The sequence below is a fragment of the Chiloscyllium punctatum genome, chromosome 23 (assembly GCF_047496795.1).
Source record: "Chiloscyllium punctatum isolate Juve2018m chromosome 23, sChiPun1.3, whole genome shotgun sequence".
Taxonomy (NCBI): Eukaryota; Metazoa; Chordata; class Chondrichthyes; order Orectolobiformes; family Hemiscylliidae; genus Chiloscyllium; species Chiloscyllium punctatum.
This window is the reverse complement of record NC_092761.1, coordinates 25,420,138-25,439,933: the sequence shown is the minus strand read 5'-3', so window position 1 is coordinate 25,439,933 and position 19,796 is coordinate 25,420,138.

The following is a 19,796-nucleotide window of genomic DNA, read 5'->3' as shown; positions in this document are numbered from 1 at the left end:
CTATTCTCAAGATTCATCATGTTCCTCTCCTCAGTGAACACTCTCAGGTTCGGCACACAGCCTTCCTTCATTGTCTTTTAGTGGACTAATCCTTTCACTAGTCACCCACTTGCTTCTTTTTTAACAACAAAATGCTTTAGGATTTTCCTTAATTCTGCTTGCTAAAGCTATTTCATTACCCCTTTTCGCCCGCTTGATTCCTTGTTTAAGACTTGTCCTACTCTTCCGATATTCCTCCAGGACCCGTTCTGTTCTCAGATGCCTAGATCTTATGCACGCTTTCCTTTTCCTCTTGGCTAGTCGTACAATTTCTGCTGTCATCCACGGTTCACGAATCTTGCCCTTCCTATCCTTTGCCTTCAACTGGACATGCCTATCCTATACTATCTTTAGCCTATCTTTGAAAGCCTCCCACATCTCAAAATGTGGTCTTCCCTTCAAATAGCTGTCCCCAATCCACATTTCCCAGCTCCTGACTAATTTTGATATAATTGGTTTTGGCCCAGTTTAGTACACTTCCCTGAGGACCACTCTCTTCTTTATTTACAAGTATTCTGAAACTTACGGAATTGTGGTCACTGTTCCAAAAGAAATCCCCCACCGCAACTTCTACCACTTGTCCTGGCTCGTTCCCAGTTCCAGGTCCAATATGGCCACTTCTCTCGTCGGACTATTGACATACTGCTCAAGACAACTCTCCTGGATGCTTCGTACAAATTGTACTCCACCCAGAACTCTGACTCAATTATGTAGTGTACAAAATCCCATGCAAGCACTGCACAAAACACTATATAGGACAAACAGGAAGACAGCTAACAATCTTCATCCATGAACACCAACTAGCCACGAAACGACACGACCAGCTATCCTTAGTAGCCACACACGCAGATGACAAGTAACATGAGTTGGACTGGGACAATACTACTATTATAGGACAAGCCAAACAAAGAGCATCCAGGGAATACCTAGATGCATGGCACTCGTCCACAGACTCATTCAACAAGCACATCGACCTGGACCCAATATGCCGTCCACTGCAATGGACAGCTGGATATGACAAGTGGAAGCAGCAGATTCAAACCACTATAAATGTCGGAGGAAAGATCACAGAAGCGCTTCACAGGAGTCTCCCAAGCACTGAGGATGTCACCTAGACAGGGGACGAAACGTCTGCAAAACACAAATTCCCAGCTCGGCGAACAGAACCACAACAACGAGCATCCGAGCAACAAATCTTCTCACCAACTTTAAGGTGTTTGACATGGTTGTCGTTGTTGGACAGTGCATTGAATGTAGGAGTTGGAAGGTCATTTTGCAGCTGTTCAGGACATTGGTTAGGCCACTATTTAATACTTCGTGCAATTATGGTCCCGTTCTTCGAGGAAAGATGTGTGAATCGTGAAAGAATTCAGAAAAGATTTACAAAGATATTGCCATGGCTTAATATGCCGGGATTATTTTCCCTGAAGCATCAGCGGTTGAATTGTGAGCATAGAGGTTTATATACTCACAAGGGGAATGGGTAGTGTCAATAGCCAAGGTCTTTTCTCCAGGGTAGCATGCTCCAAAGCTAGAGGACGGAGGTTGAAGTTCAGAGAGGCAAGACTTAAAAGGGATGTAAGGGGCAACGCTTTCAAAGAGAGGGTGCTTTATATATAACGAGCTGCCAGAGGAAGTTGTGCAGGCTGGGACAATTACAACATTTAAAAGGCATCTGGACGGGCACGTGAATAGGAAGTGTTTAGGGGGATATAGGCCAAATGCTGGCAAATGGAACTACACTAATGTAGGTCATCTGTTTGGCAGGGACAGGTTGGGTAGAGCTCGGTAGCTTTATGACACTTTGTCTTCAGTAAACCTTTCTCCTGTCATCTTAAAATTATCCCCTAGTCTTGAAATCCGCCACTGTAAGGAAAGGGCACCTTCCATTCAACATTATTGATACCCCTAAATGTTTTATAAACCTCTTTAAGTTTGATAATGCCTCAACCTTCGACGCTGCAGTGGCAAAGGTCCTAGTCCATCGAACCTGTCCTTAAACATTCCATTCCCAACAACAGACTGACAAATCCTTTCTGAACCCTCTCCAGTTTAATACTATCCTCAATGTAACTGGGTGACCATAACTCCACAGTACTTCAGGAGAGACCTCACGAATGTCCAGTGCAACCTTAAGATAATGTTCCAGCTCCTGTACTCAAAGGTCTGAGCAATGAAGGCTAGCAAACCAAACGCCTTCATAACCACCGTCCCTACACATGATGCAAACTTAAAAAAAACCAGAACCCTAGATACCTCTGTTCTATAATACTACCAATGGCCCGACATTTAATTGTAGATGTCCTCTCCTTGTTTGTTTTCTCAAATTGTGATACATTGTAATTATTGAAATTAAACTCCATCTGCCACTCCTCAGTCCAGTGACTGATAGTACTGGGGAAGAAAGGCTGGACAGTAATCAGCTGCCTTGGATTCCTTCGTGGTTTTAAGAATACAGCAGCCGCACATTAGAGGCAGGAAAGAGTGTTTGGTGTTTTTGATCCAGAAAGTATGCTCTTTCTTCGTCTCTGGTGTTCAGTAATAAATATCTATTCCAGATCCTTTATAGTGCAGAGTGTGTCTGCAGGATGCTTCCTCCCTCATATTGCAGATGTCAGATAATAGCCACTTCAGGTGGAAACAATAGCCAAGCAATTAAAGATCTTCATAGTTATATCTCGAAGGCAGCACACACAAACTCAACAATCTAGAGTTGAAGTGAGTACATTTCACCTGTTTAACAATGTAATTCATTTAACTGTGTGAGTCAGTGAAGTGAACCAAATTTTAATGAATCCACACCGAGCTGAAAGCTGACATTTAAAATGTGACCCAAAATCTGGGCATGGTTTAAGACTTGTATAGTGAGTAACGCCCATGCCTCTGAGCCAGAGCTCTGGGTTAGATTTCAATACATGAACTTGCGTGGTAGTGTCTGTCACTCTGGAACAGAATGTCTGGATTCAAGATCTGACTTTCACAGAAGTATGCCACGGTATTTCAAAAGTGTCTGATGAACAAACACACAGAAGAATAATGTTGCAGCTTCAGGAATTGTTGCCAAATGGTGGTAGTATGTCTACCTCTGAGCCCATAAGTTTTTATTCAAATCCCACAGAGGTGTTTCATAATGTGGCTGAACAAGTTGTTAAAATGAATTTAGAATTCTGATGTGTTGAAGAAGGAAGAAGAGTCAGTATTGAATTTCAACATTTAGGCCCAGGTTTACTGAAAACACAGCCATTCGTGTTGATTGGAGTCAATTTTGCGCATTCTAGAGTTTCGTAAAGTCATGAAGACGATGGATAAGGTCAATATTCAGGGTCTTTTCCCAAGTGTAGGGAAGTCCAAAACGAGGGGAAATAGATTTAAGATGTGATGTACAAGATATAAAAGGGACCTAAGGGGACCATTTTCATACAGAAGGTGGTATATGTGGGCAACGAGCTGCCAGACGAAGTGGTGGAGGATGGTAGAATTGCATCATTTAAAATGCATCTGGATGGGGACATGAATTGGAAGGGTTAAGAGCTATATGGTACAAATGCTGAAAAATGAAACTAAGTTAACTTAAAACATCTGGTTGGCACGAATGAGTTTGACCAGAGCGTCCGTTTCTGTGCTGTACATTTCTATGATACATTGAGCAATTAAACATGATCTCGTTGTAATCTTATGTAATCTTCTTCACCTTTCACTTTATAACTAATCTTTTTGCCGTCTGTAAATTTGCTCACCATACTTTGTATAAATCTCATCTAAATAATTGATGTAAATGACAAGCAAAAGTGGATCCAGCAGCAATCCCATTGGAATGCCACTGGTCACAGGCCTCCAGTCCAAAAGTCACCTTTCCTCCACTACCCTCTGCCTCCTGCCAATAATCTGAAACACACACATGCATACAGATATAGAGCACAGACACAGATAGATATATTCTGATTGATACATGGATCAAGATAACATTGAGAAAGCGGGATAAATTTTTTGAGAAACATGTCAGCCCTTATTGAACAGCAGATCAGACTTGTTGACCCAAACAGTCTAGTTCTGCACCAATTTCATATGCTCTATGGTTTATGCTATCTGAAATGGCTAACCAAGGGAGCAGTTGAGGCTGCATTTGATAAATACTTTACTGAATGTAGCCAATGGGAATGTGGGATAGGTTTGAGGGGCTGAATGGTCTATGTCTTTCCTATTGGTTGTGCCCTCATTTTTAAAAAAATGGAAGCCGACTTGCTGTGAGGTTCATACACTTTTACAATTAAATGTTTCCCCATTTAAGATTGAGATTAGGATGTTCCTATCTCCTTAGAGTTGTACTGTCTGAGGTATTCTCATCCCGAGTGAACAGTGAAGACTGGGCCATAGAGTCCTAGAGTCCTAGTGATATACAGCATGGAAACAGACATCTCGGTCTAACTCCATACTGACCACATATCCCAACCCAAACTAGTCCCACAACCCATATCGCTCCAAAGCCCTCCTACTGACATACCCATGCAGATGCCTTTCAAATGTTGCAGTTGTACCAGCTTCCACCACTTGGTCTCATGAATCATTCCATTCACGTACCACCCTCTGCATGAAAAAGTTGCCTGTGAGGTCTCTTTTATATATTTCTCTTCTCACCCTAAACCTATGCCGTCTAGTTCCGGACTCCCTTACGACAGGAAAAATAACTTTTACTGGAAAAGCGAAGCAGGTCAGGCAGCATCCAAGGAGCAGGAGAATCGATGTCTCGGGCATGAGCCCTTCTTCAGGAATGAGGAGGGTGTGCCAAGCAGGCTAAGATAAAAGGTAGGGTGGAGGGACTTGGGGGAGGGGCGTTGGGAATGGGATAGGTGGAAGGAGGTTAAGATGAGGGTGATAGGCCAGAGAGGGGGTGGGGGCGGACAGGTCTGGAAGAAGATTGCAGGTCAAGAAGGCGGTGCTGAGTCCGAGGGTTGGGACTGAGAAAAGGTGGGAGAGGGGAAATGAGAAAAAAGGAGAAATCAGCATTCATCCCTTGTAGTTGGAGGGTTCCTAGGCGGAAGATGAGGCGCTCTTCCTCCAGGCGCCGTGTTGCTATGGTCTGGCGATAGAGGAGGCCAAGGACCTGAATGTCCTTGGCGGAGTGGGAGGGGGAGTTAAAGTGTTCCGCCACGGGGCGGTTGGGTTGGTTGGTGCAGGTATCCCAGAGATGTTCTCTGAAACGTTCTGCAAGTAGGCGACCTGACTCCCCAGTGTAGAGGAGGCCACATCGGATGCAGCGGATGCAGTAAATGAGATGTGTGCAGGTGCAGGTGTATTTGTGACGGATATGAGAGGATCCCTTGCGGCCTTGGAGGGAAGTGAGGGGAGAGGTGTGGGCGCAAGTTTGCATTTCTTGCGGTGGCAGGGGAAGGTGCCGGGAGTGCAGGTTGGGTTGGTGGGGGGGGGGTGGAACTGACGAGGGAGTCGCGGAGTGAGTGATCTTTCCGGAACACTGGTAGGGGAGGGCAGGGAAATATATCCCTGGTGGTGGGGTCTGTTTGGAGTTTGCGGAAATGACGAAAGATGATAAAATGTATCTTGAGGTTGTTGGGGTGGTAGGTGAGGACCAGTGGGGCTCTGTCCTGATGACGATTGGAGGGGCGGCGTTCAAGGGCGGAGGAGCGGGAAATGGGGGAAATGTGGTGGAGAGCATCGTCAATCACGTCTGAGGGGAAATTGCGGTCTTTGAAGAAGGAGGCCATCTGGGTTGTTTAGTATTGGAATTGGTCCTCCTGGGAGCAGATGCGGCGGAGGCGAAGAAATTGGGAATATGGGATGGTGTTTTTACAGGGGCTGGGTGGGATGAGGTGTAATCTAGGTAGCTGTGGGAGTCGGTCGGTTTATAGTAAACATCCGTGTTGAGTCGGCGTCTGAGATAGAAATGGACGGGTCTAGGAAGGAGAGGGAGGAGTCTGCGACTGTCCAGGTAAATTTGAGTTTGGGGTGGAAGGTGTTAGTAAAGTTGACGAACTGTTCAACATCCTCGTGGGAGCACGAGGTAGCGCCGATACAGTCGTCGATGTAGCGGAGGAAAAGGTGGGGGGAGAGGGTGATGCCAGTGTAGCTGGACTCTTCCACATATCCGATGAAGATGTAGGGATAGCTGGGGCCCGTGCGGGTGCCCATGGCTACTCCTTTGATTTGGAGAAAGTCAGAGGATTGGAAAGACAAGTTGTTCGGAGTGAGGACCAGTTCAGTCAGTCGTACTGGTTGGTCCGGCGGGAAAGGAAGAAGCGGAGGCCTTTTGAGGCCTAGTGGCGTTATTTGTTCCAAAAGAAATGGCCAGGCGTCCAACAGCAGCAGTGAGGTACCTACATGGAGCAGGGAATGTGATGGAGTCGGACAGTTCAGACACTGTTCAAACAGACTTCATTTGGTTCAGTTTGGGGCCGGATAACGTTATTGTGTGATTCAACTCAGAGAGGGAGGAAATGCATCCTTCCTGAGAAGTAACAGCCTGTTGCTCCCTCTCTCTCGCTGTTCCTCTTCCCAGCAATGTGTGTGAGCTGAAAACTTCTTAGTCGTCTTTACCACTCATGGAGGATTCCTGTCGAGGATTGATTGGAATCGCCCTACTGCCTGAAGTAAAGGCAATCCAACTAAATCCACCTGTTCCAGGAAGTTATCCCATTACCAGTAGCTTGTAAGAGCAGAGTAGCTTCATAAGCTGACTGATGTTTGGAACTATCACTCATGTTTCCTTTCGTCATGAGTTCAATTAATATTTGGGCACAGTTCATTCAAGTTAACATTCTGCAGAGATTATATTATTCCGTTTGTCATCAAACGTGTGCATGTGTCAGTATTTTTAGAGAGGGAAAGATCGACGCACAGATTTGCAGTAGTCAAACTATTTGTCATTCATCTTTCCATCTTAGTTTGAGTAACTTTGTTTCGGTCATAAACTTGTTAATTTTAGCAGATTAAAGACTCCTGCCTAATTCGTTCCTAATCATCACACAGTGTGAGACCCATATTCTTGATCATATCACCAACCCGGTTACATTAGCATTTGCACTGAGCAGCGGAAGCGTGGGACAAGGAAATGGAATAGTGACCTGAACCATAGATCAATGAGCCTAACGTCATTGGTGGTCATATTGTTGGCGAGCATTGAGAGGGGCAGGATTTCCATGTATTTGCAAACGCAACTGATGAAGGATAGTCAACATGGCTTTGTGCATGGGGAATCATTTCTAACAAAGCTGATTGCATTTTGTGAAGAGGTGACAAAGAAGATTGAAGATGACAGTGTGGTCGACGCTGTCCATATAGATTTAGCAAGGCAGTCGACAGGATCCCACATGGCAGACAAGTTAGTACGGTTAGGTCATAAGTAGATCCAAGATAAGCTAGCCAATTGACGACAAAATTAGAGTGAAGGTAGGAGACAGAGGTGGCAAAGAACTGTTTTTTCAGACTGGAGGTCTATGACCAGAGATGTGCCACAAACAGCCGTAATGAATCCACTGCTTTTCATTATTTATATAAATGATTTGAATGTGAATATTTGCCCGTTTATTATGTTTACATATGACATTAAAATTGGAGGTGCAGTGGCCAGCAAGTTTTACCCCAGAGTACAATGAGACCTTGGTCAGATGGGCCATGGGCCAAGGAGTGATAGATGGAGTTAAACTTAGATAAATGTGAAGTATTGCTTTTGATAAGGTAAAATAGGGCAAGACATATACAATTAATGGTGAGGTCATGGGGAGTGTTATTGAACAAAAGAGGCCACAATCATAGATCCTTGAAAGTGAAGTCGCAGGTAGACAGGTTGGTGAAGGTGGGGTTTCATATACTTGCTTTCATTGATCAGTACATTGAGAATGGCAGTTGGGAGATCATGTTGCGTCTGGGCAGGATGTTGCTGAGGCCAGATTTAGAATACTGTGTTTAATTCAGTTCGCTCTCCTACAGGAAGGATGTTGTTAAACTTGATAGGGCACAGAAAAGATGTACAAAGATAATGCCGCGCATGGAGGGATTAGGCTACAGGGAGAGGCTGGACAGACTGGGGCGTGATTACTCTGGAGCATCGGAGGCTGAGGCGTGACATTATAGAGGTTTATAAAATCATGAGGAACATGGATAATCTGAATAGCCAAGATATTTTTTCCCACGTTAGGGGAGTCCAAAACTATAGGACAAAGGCTTTAGGTGACAGGAGAAAGATAGTAAAAGGTCAGTGTTTTCATGCAGATTGTGTAGTGTGTATGGAATGAGCTCTCAGAGAAAGCGATGGAGGCTGTTACAGTTACAACATTTAAAAGGCATCTGGATATGCATATTAATAGGAAGGATTTAAAGGAATATGAGCCTAATGCTGACAAGTAGGATTAGATCAGATTGGGATGTCTGAGTTACGTGGACAGGTCTCCATGCTGCATGACACTGTAAGGCAGATGAGGAGAAATTCTAAAAGGACCATTTGAGTGGGAATTCTCTTCTCCAGAGGTATGTGCTGCCTCTTTGTTCACATTTATCCAAAGCTGTGTTAGTTATATATTTGACAGAGAATTGAGTCACAGATCATGGAATACAGACAGGAAAGTGGGGCTGAGACCACAAGCTGATCAGCCACAATCGTTGTGCCTAGTGGAGAAGGTTCATAGTGTCTAACGATCTAATCCTGCTCCTCTTCTGATGTTCCCTTCAGACCCACCAACTTGCTTGACATATGCGGTTGAAGGCCACCTTACTGCTATAGCTCTCCTGACTCTCTGGAATAGAGAATTCCTGACATTCACTACCCCCTGTTTGAAGAAATCACTGCCTGCTCCTACACGATGCCCTATTGATATGAGCAATAGAGGTGAATACAAGGACTTAGCAAAGAGCGACTGGCCCTGATATCAAGGCAGTCTTTAAATCAAGGAGCCTGAGCAAAATTGCACTTCATTAGAATCCATTGCAAACTCTCCAGTATTTGGAGTCATCCACAGCACAATGGAACATGTTTATCATCGGTGGACAACAATCATCTCAGCCGTGGGACATCTCTGCAGGGGATCCTCAGGGTAGCTACCTCATCCCAGGCATCCCCATTTTGTCAGCAGGGAATCCCTGCTGTGAGGAAGTAGGCCATTCATCCCATTGAGCCCACATCGATCAGAAGTGGGGATATTTACTGTACGTTGCACAATACTCAGAAAGCATCGTCAGCCCTGACCTCCTGATGCAGTCTGTGTCCATGTGCAACAAGACTTAGACAACGTTCAAGCTTGTGCTGTTAAACTGTCGGTAACTTTCATGAAACAGCGCTGCACATTTCCACAGTAAACAGAGGAGTTCACTAAATACCTCAATCTGGCTACACAGGAATATGGGAAAGTCATTCAGCCCATCAAAACTACTGGACAGGAAGAGCGATAGCCCATTCAATCCCTTCTGCCTTTACACAGGAAGACAAGGAGCTTGCTCACTCCGACACATCTTTTACACGGGATCAGCAAGTGACCATTTTGCACCTAGAGACGCTTACAAAGGAAAAGGAAGAGGCCATTGAGCTTCTCAAGACACTAACACAGGAAAAGGAAAGTGTCAGAGATGCTTCAGCATAATAAACAAATGGAGCAGGAACTGCACAGATGGACTGTTCCATGTATTCTTCGTGGCTTCATTATTCGTAGTGCATCAGGGTTATGTTAGCATGCTTTTCTGGCAGTGGGAATGAAGCTTTTTTTTAACCAGTCTCAAAGGCATCTTCCGTCGCTGAGAGAGCAGACCTATGATCTCTCTGGAATTCAGAAGCTGGTGGGGAATGGCTAACTGTTTCAGAATGAAGCTATTGTGGCTGTTGACAGGATTATGAACAATGTATCGTTGAGTGGAGGGTCACACGGTAACTGTGCATTACAGTGTTCAGAGTTAATTCGGACTCTCTGTTAATCGAAATGAGGTCTATGCACTGGCTCGTAAACTATTGGGAATCAAGCATCCTATGGAAAGTACGAAATTTCTCACCTTATCATTGGCTGCTTGGGACAAAATGACTGTCAGTCCATCACCGTCAAGTTTCACCTTTGTATTCTTTCACAGTGATACAGGTTAACTACATAGTTACCGCCCTCTCTCCTGATGATGCCATCATGTCAGGATCATTATTTATGAAGTAGACTCAGTCTGTACGTAATACCCCAAATGCTCTTTCAACAAAACACTACCATTGAATAAGGTATATTTACTGTGGTACTTCAAGTATTTTGCATGAAAAACCAGACATCATTTTCAGTTATAATTACTTACTGAATTCTGTTAGTGACTTATAACCAAGAACATCCAGGTCCATTTCAACAACAGAACTTCCCAGCCTCTCACCATTTAATAAACGTAAATGAGAATCATTTTATCTGTTGTTCCTACCTGAAACATGTTATGCCATGCGTACAGCTATTGCCCAAGAACTGATCCTTCTGAAACCCCACAAGCCTTCCACTCACAGAAAAACACTACTCCCTTCATTTTGCCCATTATCCAATTTTTGATCCATTCTGTGTGTTTCACCCCTACCTACCCAAGGACTCGAACATTCCCCACTCACCAGTGCTCAACCGTGTCAAATGTTTTCTTAAAATTCAAATCCTCTACCCCCACTGGTTGTCAATTTTCGATGTCACAACGGACAATCTCCACAAACTGCAGCAAGTTTATCAAAGATCATTTCCCTTTCCTGAATCTAGGCTGACTCTACCAAATCATATTATTTTCCAAATGTCTAGTTGTCACATTCCTTATAAAAGGTTATATGCTTTTCTTACAGCTGACATCAAACTATTTAGTTTTCTTTTTGCCCTCTCCGTACTGTTTTAAATGTTTAGGATTACAATAGCTGTTTTCCAGTCTGCAGGATCCTTTCCAGAATCTAACCAGTTTTGACGAATAGTCAGTAGTGCTTTCACTAGCTCTGTTCCCACTTCCTCAATACTCGGGGATGGAGCTCATCAGTTCCAGCAAAATGCCAATATTCAATTCGATTAGGTTTTCTAAAACATACACTTCATTAATTCTAATTTCGTGCAGCCCCTCATTTTCACCAGGAACCCTGTTCCCTAGTATTTCTGGAAGTTAATTTCTGCACCTTTTTCTGTGGAGACAGAATTAATGTATTCCTCTAAGCAGACAGGTGGCTTCTATCAGCTAGTGATATATCGGAGGACTGCACTCTGGTTATGTTACGCACTCCTGCCTGGAAAGTTCCAGACTCAATCCAATCCACTTCATTGTGATGGATATGTCACCCACTCTTGCCTGGAAATTTCCAGAAACAATCCAGTTCACTTCATGGTGAGTGTCAGCACAGTCCTGGTGTGAGTTTGAAGGAGGGGACACAGCTCAGTCGCCACCTCATTTTTGAAAGACGCTGGTTTCACATTTTACACTTGGAATGGGTCCAGCTTAGACACGTTCTTGGAAATTTCTGCAGGATCATGCAATGCCCTGCCCCTTCCGGAGTACGGAGATTCCCTTCTGTGTAACCTCGACTCCATGTGTTTACCATGGACCCAGAACACACTGTAAATGCAGTGCTCATATCTCTCCCGAGTGCGGTCACCATTCCTTTGGGTCTCTCTGAATGGACGCAACAGCTGATAACACAAACCCGTGAAAAGCGTCCACAGAATATCCCTTTATCTGTAATGAGAGTAACAAGTTAAAACTTCACACACACGGTGCACCAGTTTAGTGTTGAAAATGTTTCTGTTCATAGCAGAAAAAAAACAGTTACATCTCTGCACAGTCTGACAGTTACAGTCCCCTTCTCCAAAAAAGATCAGTTGACAATGTGACATTCCATTTCTTTTCATCTCAGTAACTATCAGGGTGGCACCAGCATTGCCGATGGAGTTGATCATCACACTCAGAGAAGAAAGACAGAGGGAATATAACTCAATTTAAACAGAGACATATCTAAATTGACATGATATTCAGGAATTTGGGAAAAGGGGAAATTTTAGAATATGCTCCCATGTTATTTCCCTTCTGGGTGCTTATCAGCAGCTCCTATGTTTGCTTTTCATTTCTCTCTCTCTCTCTGTCTCGCTGGGCATTTCTACATCCACTCAACTACCCTCCCCCTCACACATCCGACCACCCCTGATATAAATAACATTACTTCCCAGTTGCTTTCAGTTGTGATATAGGGTTACTAGATTCGAAACTTTATCTGTTTTTCTCCTGACAGAGGCTGCCATACTTGCTTAGATTCTCCAATATTTTCAGACGCTGGGGAATTTTATTTCTCCATCATCCACAGTTCCTTGGTTTATTTAACCTTCAATTCTGTTGTTCACGAGATGTCCGCATCACTGGCAAGGGCAGCATTTGTCATCCATCACTAATTGCCGTTCACTGCGAGACCATTTGTCAAGGCAATATGGAGCCAACCTTTTATTGTCACACTTGGTTTCTTTACAAAAGGCTATCAGTGAAATAATAAAAGAAATCCTGATGGTTTTTGTTTGCTGTTTGTAAAATGAGGTTTCTTTCCGTTTGCTGCCATTTGAATTTAAGTTCAATCATTGATTCTGGTAGAAATTGAAGCAATGCTTTAGAGTCATAACACGGCCAGTGACATTATTACTGTGATATGAGGTTCCTATTGTGAAATAACTGGAGAGACAAGTGCAAGCTTGTGGTCAAAGTATTTGTAATTGGAAGAGTGGTCAGTAAAGAACTGGAGCCATAAAATCTGAACTTAACAAGGCGGCAGATGATTGCTTATTCAGCAAACGCACTGAGGCAGAGCTGGATTCTGGGGATATTATAGTGGTGGGTGTAGACAGAGAGAATATAGAGACATAAAACAGTTCAGGGCAAAAGGAAAAAACAAGGTCTGAACAGTCTTGTTCCTTCTTAGATGTTTATGAGTGAGGATTCCGAAATTGATAGAAATGAAGTGGAATTTGTGAATGAAACTGAAGACAACAGGTTATGTATTTGTTATATATAATTAACAGAAATAGCAATAACCTTCACCATCGCTAATATAATGCACAGAAATAGGCTTACCCGAAACACCAATAATAGCGAGGATGGGATAGTAACCTGCTTGAATAATCATCAGTACGGCTCTTATCCTCAACTCTAACCATGCCCAATCCTGAGAAAGCAAGTATAGACCAAAGGACAAACTACTGTCCATTGTTGTAACATTCCATTCTAATGTTCTCAGATTCTGATCCATTGTTGGAACATTCCAGTCTAATGTTCTCAGATTCTGATCCATTGTTGGAACATTCCAGTCTAATGCTCTCCGATTCTGATCCATTGTTGGAACATTCCAGTCTAATGCTCTCCGATTCTGATCCATTGTTGGAACATTCCAGTCTAATGTTCTCAGATTCTGATCCATTGTTGGAACATTCCAGTCTAATGCTCTCAGATTCTGATCCATTGTTGGAACATTCCAGTCTGTTGTTCTAAGATTCTCTTCCTCTCCCTCTCCCTGTAGCTGCTGAGCCCAATCATCTTGAGGATGACGCTGCCGCTGATACTATGGAATAACAGGTTGGAGGAAGCCCATTAATAATAGAAGAGGGAAATCCGCCAATGACACATTTAGTATCCATGGAGACTGACATCAATCACAGTCAATGTACAAACAGTTCCTTTCACTTACAATGCTTCTAAGTCACAATAATACTTGGTCTGGTTGGAATGTCGGCATCGCTGACTATTGGGCTCATAGTCTAAATTTCCATTTGTAAAGTTAGAGGTGAGGAAGAGAGATGATGCTTTCTATTCACTAGCTCGATGACCCTACGATGTTGTGGCAGGTTCGGAATTGCTGGTCTCCCAAGGCCGGCTGTGTCTGATAACCAGGCCCGCTGCATCCTTTAATTTTATTTATTTATGTTTAACTTTGACATTTATCTTACCATCATGCAATGGCTTAGGTGAGGCTAGGCATTTTTGAGAGGCTCCTTCAGTGGCAAAAACGGTGTATATACAGTCCATTCCTTGTGGTCCTTGCAGCTGCTGCCTGGTCCTGTGGAGCGTTGGTCAAACTCTTACGGAACCAGGATTCTTAGTTTTACCTTTCAGCAGGTACTGCTGGGGTCTCAGCAGGGTTGGAAGGGTGGAAATCTTTCCTAGCTGCTACCCACTCTCTCTGAGATTTCTATCAGAATTGTCTTTTTATGTTGTTTCCTCCTGGATTGGAGAACTGCATGTGAGACATATTGTTTCCTGAATTTGTTGTTTGACAAGTGTGTGTTTATAGGATGTTACCATATTGGAACAGTTAGTGTTTAGTAGGTAAACAATCTATTACTCTGATTTTTTGTGTTTTGTCAACAGTAGTTGAATGCATTGTGTTTTGCTTAATGTCGAATATTTTGACCAAGCGAATTGCATCTGAAACACAGCACCTCACATTTACCTTTAAAATAAGAAAATGTTCCGGTCAGGACTACCTTCATCATGTATTTTGAGATGCGTCTACTCAGTTCCATAACAAAAAGGACAGGTATTCACGTTCTAATTGGCTAATTACTTAATGAACAACATGTTGCAGAAACACAGGATTTAACAGCGGAATGCGCCATGCTGGAGGAGTGATAGCTCTATCAGGAATTATATCGCAGAGTTAATCCACCTCACAGATCCAGCCCAGACCATATAAGCCCAGATGAGATATCTGCTCAACATGGAGCACTGTACAGACCAGGTTCAGTACAACCCAGCAATCAGTCCAGGATGGAATATAGCACAGGTCTCTCCAGTCCACGAGCTATCTGTCCAACATGTGGAGCTGCACAGTTCACCCGGATGCATTCATTCAGAAACACTGACGAAATGGTCTGTCCCGCATGGGGTGATATGCAGTCCAAACCAGTCTCTTGCTCTATAGACGTGGACAAGGCATCTGTACAGTATGGGAATCTGTGCAGTGAATGAATCTTTAAACCTGGAGCAGTTACCGTAAAAGGAACTGTTTTCACCACTCCAGCACATTGCTGAGCAACACTGTGTAGGATTTCTGTCCATAGTGAGGGGAAACTTGCAGACCATGGTGGAAGTGACAGGATGTGCAGCTCCCATCCATTTAAAGCCCCATATGTCCACTGTGCCATGACAAGGGGATGCTGTGGGTGTGAACGTCACGGCCAGTGGGAGATGGCGGGGAATCAGTTTAAATATCAACAAACAAAATAATTTTGGGGAAAAGATTAAAAGGGAGATTGAGAGACAATTTCATTTAAGATCACAGGTTTCAGAATACTGAAATTAAGATATTTTGACAGCAGCCAGCAACGCGAACCTGAATTCGCAGGAATGATGGGTGAATGGGATATTGGTGTGTGATTAGATTAGATTACTTACAGTGTGGAAACAGGCCCTTCGGCCCAACAAGTCCACACCGCCCCGCCGAAGCGTAACCCACCCATACCCCTACATCTACATTTACCCTTTACCTAACACTATGGGCAATTTAGCATGGCCAATTCACCTGGCCTGCACATCTTTGGACTGTTGGAGGAAACCGGAGCACCCGGAGGAAACCCACGCAGACACGGGGAGAACGTGCAAACTCCACACAGTCGGTCGCCTGAGGCGGGAATTGAACCCGCGTCTCAGGCGCTGTGAGGCAGCAGTGCTAACCACTGTGCCACCGTGCCGCCCACAAACCGTGCGTTTGGATGATGGAGAGTTTTGGGTGAGCATTTGTTATTCAGGTTTGTAACTGGGAGTGGAGTCAACAGATTCTTCAACTCATTGGGCAGAAACTAACAATAATTTATCTCAGGGCCATTTTCATTGAGTGTGACTGAGGGATTATCTGTACGAGGTTAGTTTCCTGGTGCTATCTTATCGAACTCACCTCATTAACTACCCACCCCACCCCACGGTGTCCCTATCATTCAATACCAGCCTAATTCTCCCACCCTTCATGGCTGGAGGTAAACACCATTACTTAGATGCCCCATGGATATTCTGTGATCCCTGGCACTGGTACCATCCTTAAAAGTCCAATTGGCAAACGGTTGAGCTTTCTCAGTTTGGAGCTGCCCTGCATAGTGGTGTGAGCTCACCGCCCTGCTCAGTGCAGGATCTGCGGTCTGAAGAAATGTCCAACAATACAGGACAGGCATCAATAACCTTCCCCATTCTGCCAGGATAAGGGTCACCGTCTTCTCTCTGCTCCCGCACACTCATTGAAACCTGTTCTAGCATCTACCCCCGAACAAGGCTCACGTTCTACCACTCTCACTGCTGCATGCAGCACCTTCTCTCTCTCTCTCCACTTTGCCCGCACACTATAAACACTGTATATCTGTTATAGCACCTATCCGAACAAGGCTCGTTCTCCATCACTCTCACTGCGGCACGCAGCACCTTTCCTGTTTCTCTCTTTCTCTCTTGCCTTTCCAATACCCTCACATGGTGATAGAATATTCTGGAGAATGCCGATTATAGGATGTTCCAGAAAATGTTCCAAGTAATTTCCGTTTTCAGGAAAATGTCAATGCACCAGTATGTAACATATAAAGGGAAGGAGTATAGATGTGTGTTATTCAAATCCCATACAATTAACATACATCATGAGGCTAATCAACTCTTCAAATGTGCTCTAGCATATAATAAGATTGCGGCTTATTTGATGGTTTTCTTAGCTCAATGTTGCAGGAACTTTCAGTTATTCAACCCCCTGGGTTCCTGTCACCGACCAGACGTCACCCAAGCACTTTTACCCCTGTTTTCTTCAAGCGCCTGTTCGAGGGCATTTCCCATGGGGACGGACACTGCAAACAATATATTCCATCAGTTGTATACTTTTATGAAATGATAAGCTCATTTTACACAGACCGACCAAAATCTACACTTATTTTATGGTTATCAGTAAGCAATAACAATTAGTGTCTGGTTATTTCACTTGTCTCACTTATTGTATTCAGCCAAAAACAGCTTCTAAACACTTGTCTCGTTATAAAACACAATTTCTAGCCGGGGACATTTTTAACCTCAGTCATTATCTTGACTGTTATCTGAATTGTACGTTTTCCCCTTGTTATGGAAGATTCTATTGCCCTTTGTCTGTGGCTGTTTCTGTCTGTAACAGTTACACAGTCTCCCCCTCATTTGGTTGGATGGTTTGTGATGCAGACGGAGGACACCAGCGCAGGTTCAGTTCCCCACACTGACAGAGGTTACCATGAAGAGGACGCTCTCTCAACCTCACCCCAACGCCTTAGGTGTGCTGACCCTCAGGTTGAACCACCACGAGTGGTCTCTCTCTCTCATGACAGAGCAGCCCCATGTTCCTTTGCATTTTTTAAAAAATTACGTTACCGTTTGTTTTGCATTATGTTCCTGGATGTTTTGGATCAGTGTCATTTTGTACGACTGCCAGCATTTCCCCCACACTGCACATTCCTGACCAATAATCCTTGACTCCATTGTTATCTCCGAACGTTCTGTCTTTGCCTAAACAATATTCAATATCTCTGCCTCCAATACTCTGCGGGAAGAGATTTCCAAAGTCTCACAACACTGAGAAAATAATAAATAACCTCATCTGGGGTGTGAGGTTGTTATTTTGTCTCCTTACCTGAGAAAATATATAATTACTTTGGAAGCAGTTCAGAGATGCTTCAATTCACGTGTTCCAGAAATGAAGGGCTTATATGATGGAGGCTTTAATAGATTATTCTTGGAATGAGAGGTGATCTTATTGAAATATGCAAGACCTTGAGGAGCATGGATCAGGTAGATATCCACTGGGTGCTTGTCTAGTCCAAACTTGTCATTGTCATAGAACCTCTACAGTTTGGAATCAGGACATTCTGTCCATTGAGTCCACACTGACCCACCGAACGGCATCCCATCCAGACCTATCCCCCAAAACTAACCATGTAATCCTGCATTTTCCATGACTAAACCACCTAACATACACATCCCTGAGCACAATGGGGCAATTGAGCATGGCCAAGTAACTCTAACCTGCACATCTTTGGACTGTGGGAGGAAACTGCACCACAGGGAGGAAACACACACTGATACGAGGAGATTTGAAGGTTGCAATTGAACTCAGCACCTTGGTGATATGGGAAGCAGTGCTAATCACAGATCCACCATGCTGCTCCGATATGTCTATAGTTAGATGTGACTGCCTAAAGAAATATGCCTGACTTGTTCCTATCACTGAACGTGGCCTTTATCATCGGCCATATCACCAACCTGGTTACTTTTAAATTTGTTACAAACAGTGGAGAAGCGGTACGAGAAAAGGTAACAGTCACAACCTCCAACCACCGGAGTGAGGAGAATTCACAAAGTGGGCATTTATTCAAGTGGGAATTCTCTTTCCCAGAAGTTTGTGATGGCTGAATCTTTATATTATATCGAGGCTGGCTTCGTCTGATTTTCCATAGACAGGTGAATCAGGGATAATGGTGCGTGGACAGAAAAGTTCAGCTGAGAGCACAATGAGATGAACCATGATCTACCTTACTGGTGCAGTAGTGTCAAAGGGCCGAATGGCCCACTCGTGTCCCTCAGCCCTGTGTTCTGATCTTTCATTCAGCCCTTCGGACCTGCTACACAGGAGCAGATCGAGGTCAATCTGATGGTTAGGCCTTGTTTCGAAAATGTACTTGTAGAATCCAGGCTAGCTCAACTCCACTTTCCTGCTACCCCCTCGTATCTTTCAACTCGCTTATATGTCCAAAACCAATCCACCACCTGTATAAATACATTCAGTGACGCACCTTCCACAAATCTCTGGGTTTGGGAATTCCAGAAAATCACTACCTTCTGAAAGATGATATTTCTTTAAATGTCAGTTTGAAATCGATATCCCTTATTCTGTATCAATGTCCCGAAGTGAGACACTCTGCCCAGGTGTGGAACCACATTCTCAACAAATACTTTGTCAAGCCCCCTTTGTATCTTGTCCATTTCAATAATGTCACACTCATTCATTTCAAGCACAATGAATAATTGCCTCACCATTTTAGATGTACTCAATAATTCAACCCTCTCATCCCAGAAACCAATCTAGTTACTTTCTGCATCAGCATGATGACTTTATGTTTCACGCACAGGAACACTCCAATCCTTTTTTACTGCCCTTTTCGTTAAACTCCTTTTCATTAAATAACAGCCTGCCTTTTGTTTGTCAGTGTCATCCTCAAACTCGGATGTGTATTGCACTCAGCTCCCTCCTTCAGACTCTAAGTATAGATGTAAATAACTGAAGCCATTGGACTGATATTGATGCTACTCCAGAAGATATGTCTTTATCATAAAGATCGATGAATCCTGACTCTCCAATTTCTCTGTGATAACCATCCATCATCCCATGTTATCCATCATACTATGAGTATCTGTCTGGAGGAAGATTCTTTACCATGTGATACCTTGTGGAAAATCTCTGGAAAGCCTCATGTCTACCAGTTCCCCTTTATCAGGTCCACTTGTTACATTCTCAGGGATCACCAGAAAAAACTTTACATGATTTTACAGGGCAAAATATAGTTTCCCTTTTACAAAACCATGCCGACTCTGCCTGAAGCTTTTCTAAATGCCCTGCAATTTCTTCCTTAATAACAGACTGTCTCAGATTCCCAGCAATAATGGTGAGTCTAAATGTGTCCTGCTTTCTGTCTCGCTCCATCCTTTGAAAACAGGCACCATATTGGAGCATCACGAGTTTCACTGGAACACTTTTGTAATCCAGAGAGTTACGGAATATTTCACACAGTGGCACCAGTCACTCTGTAACCACTACT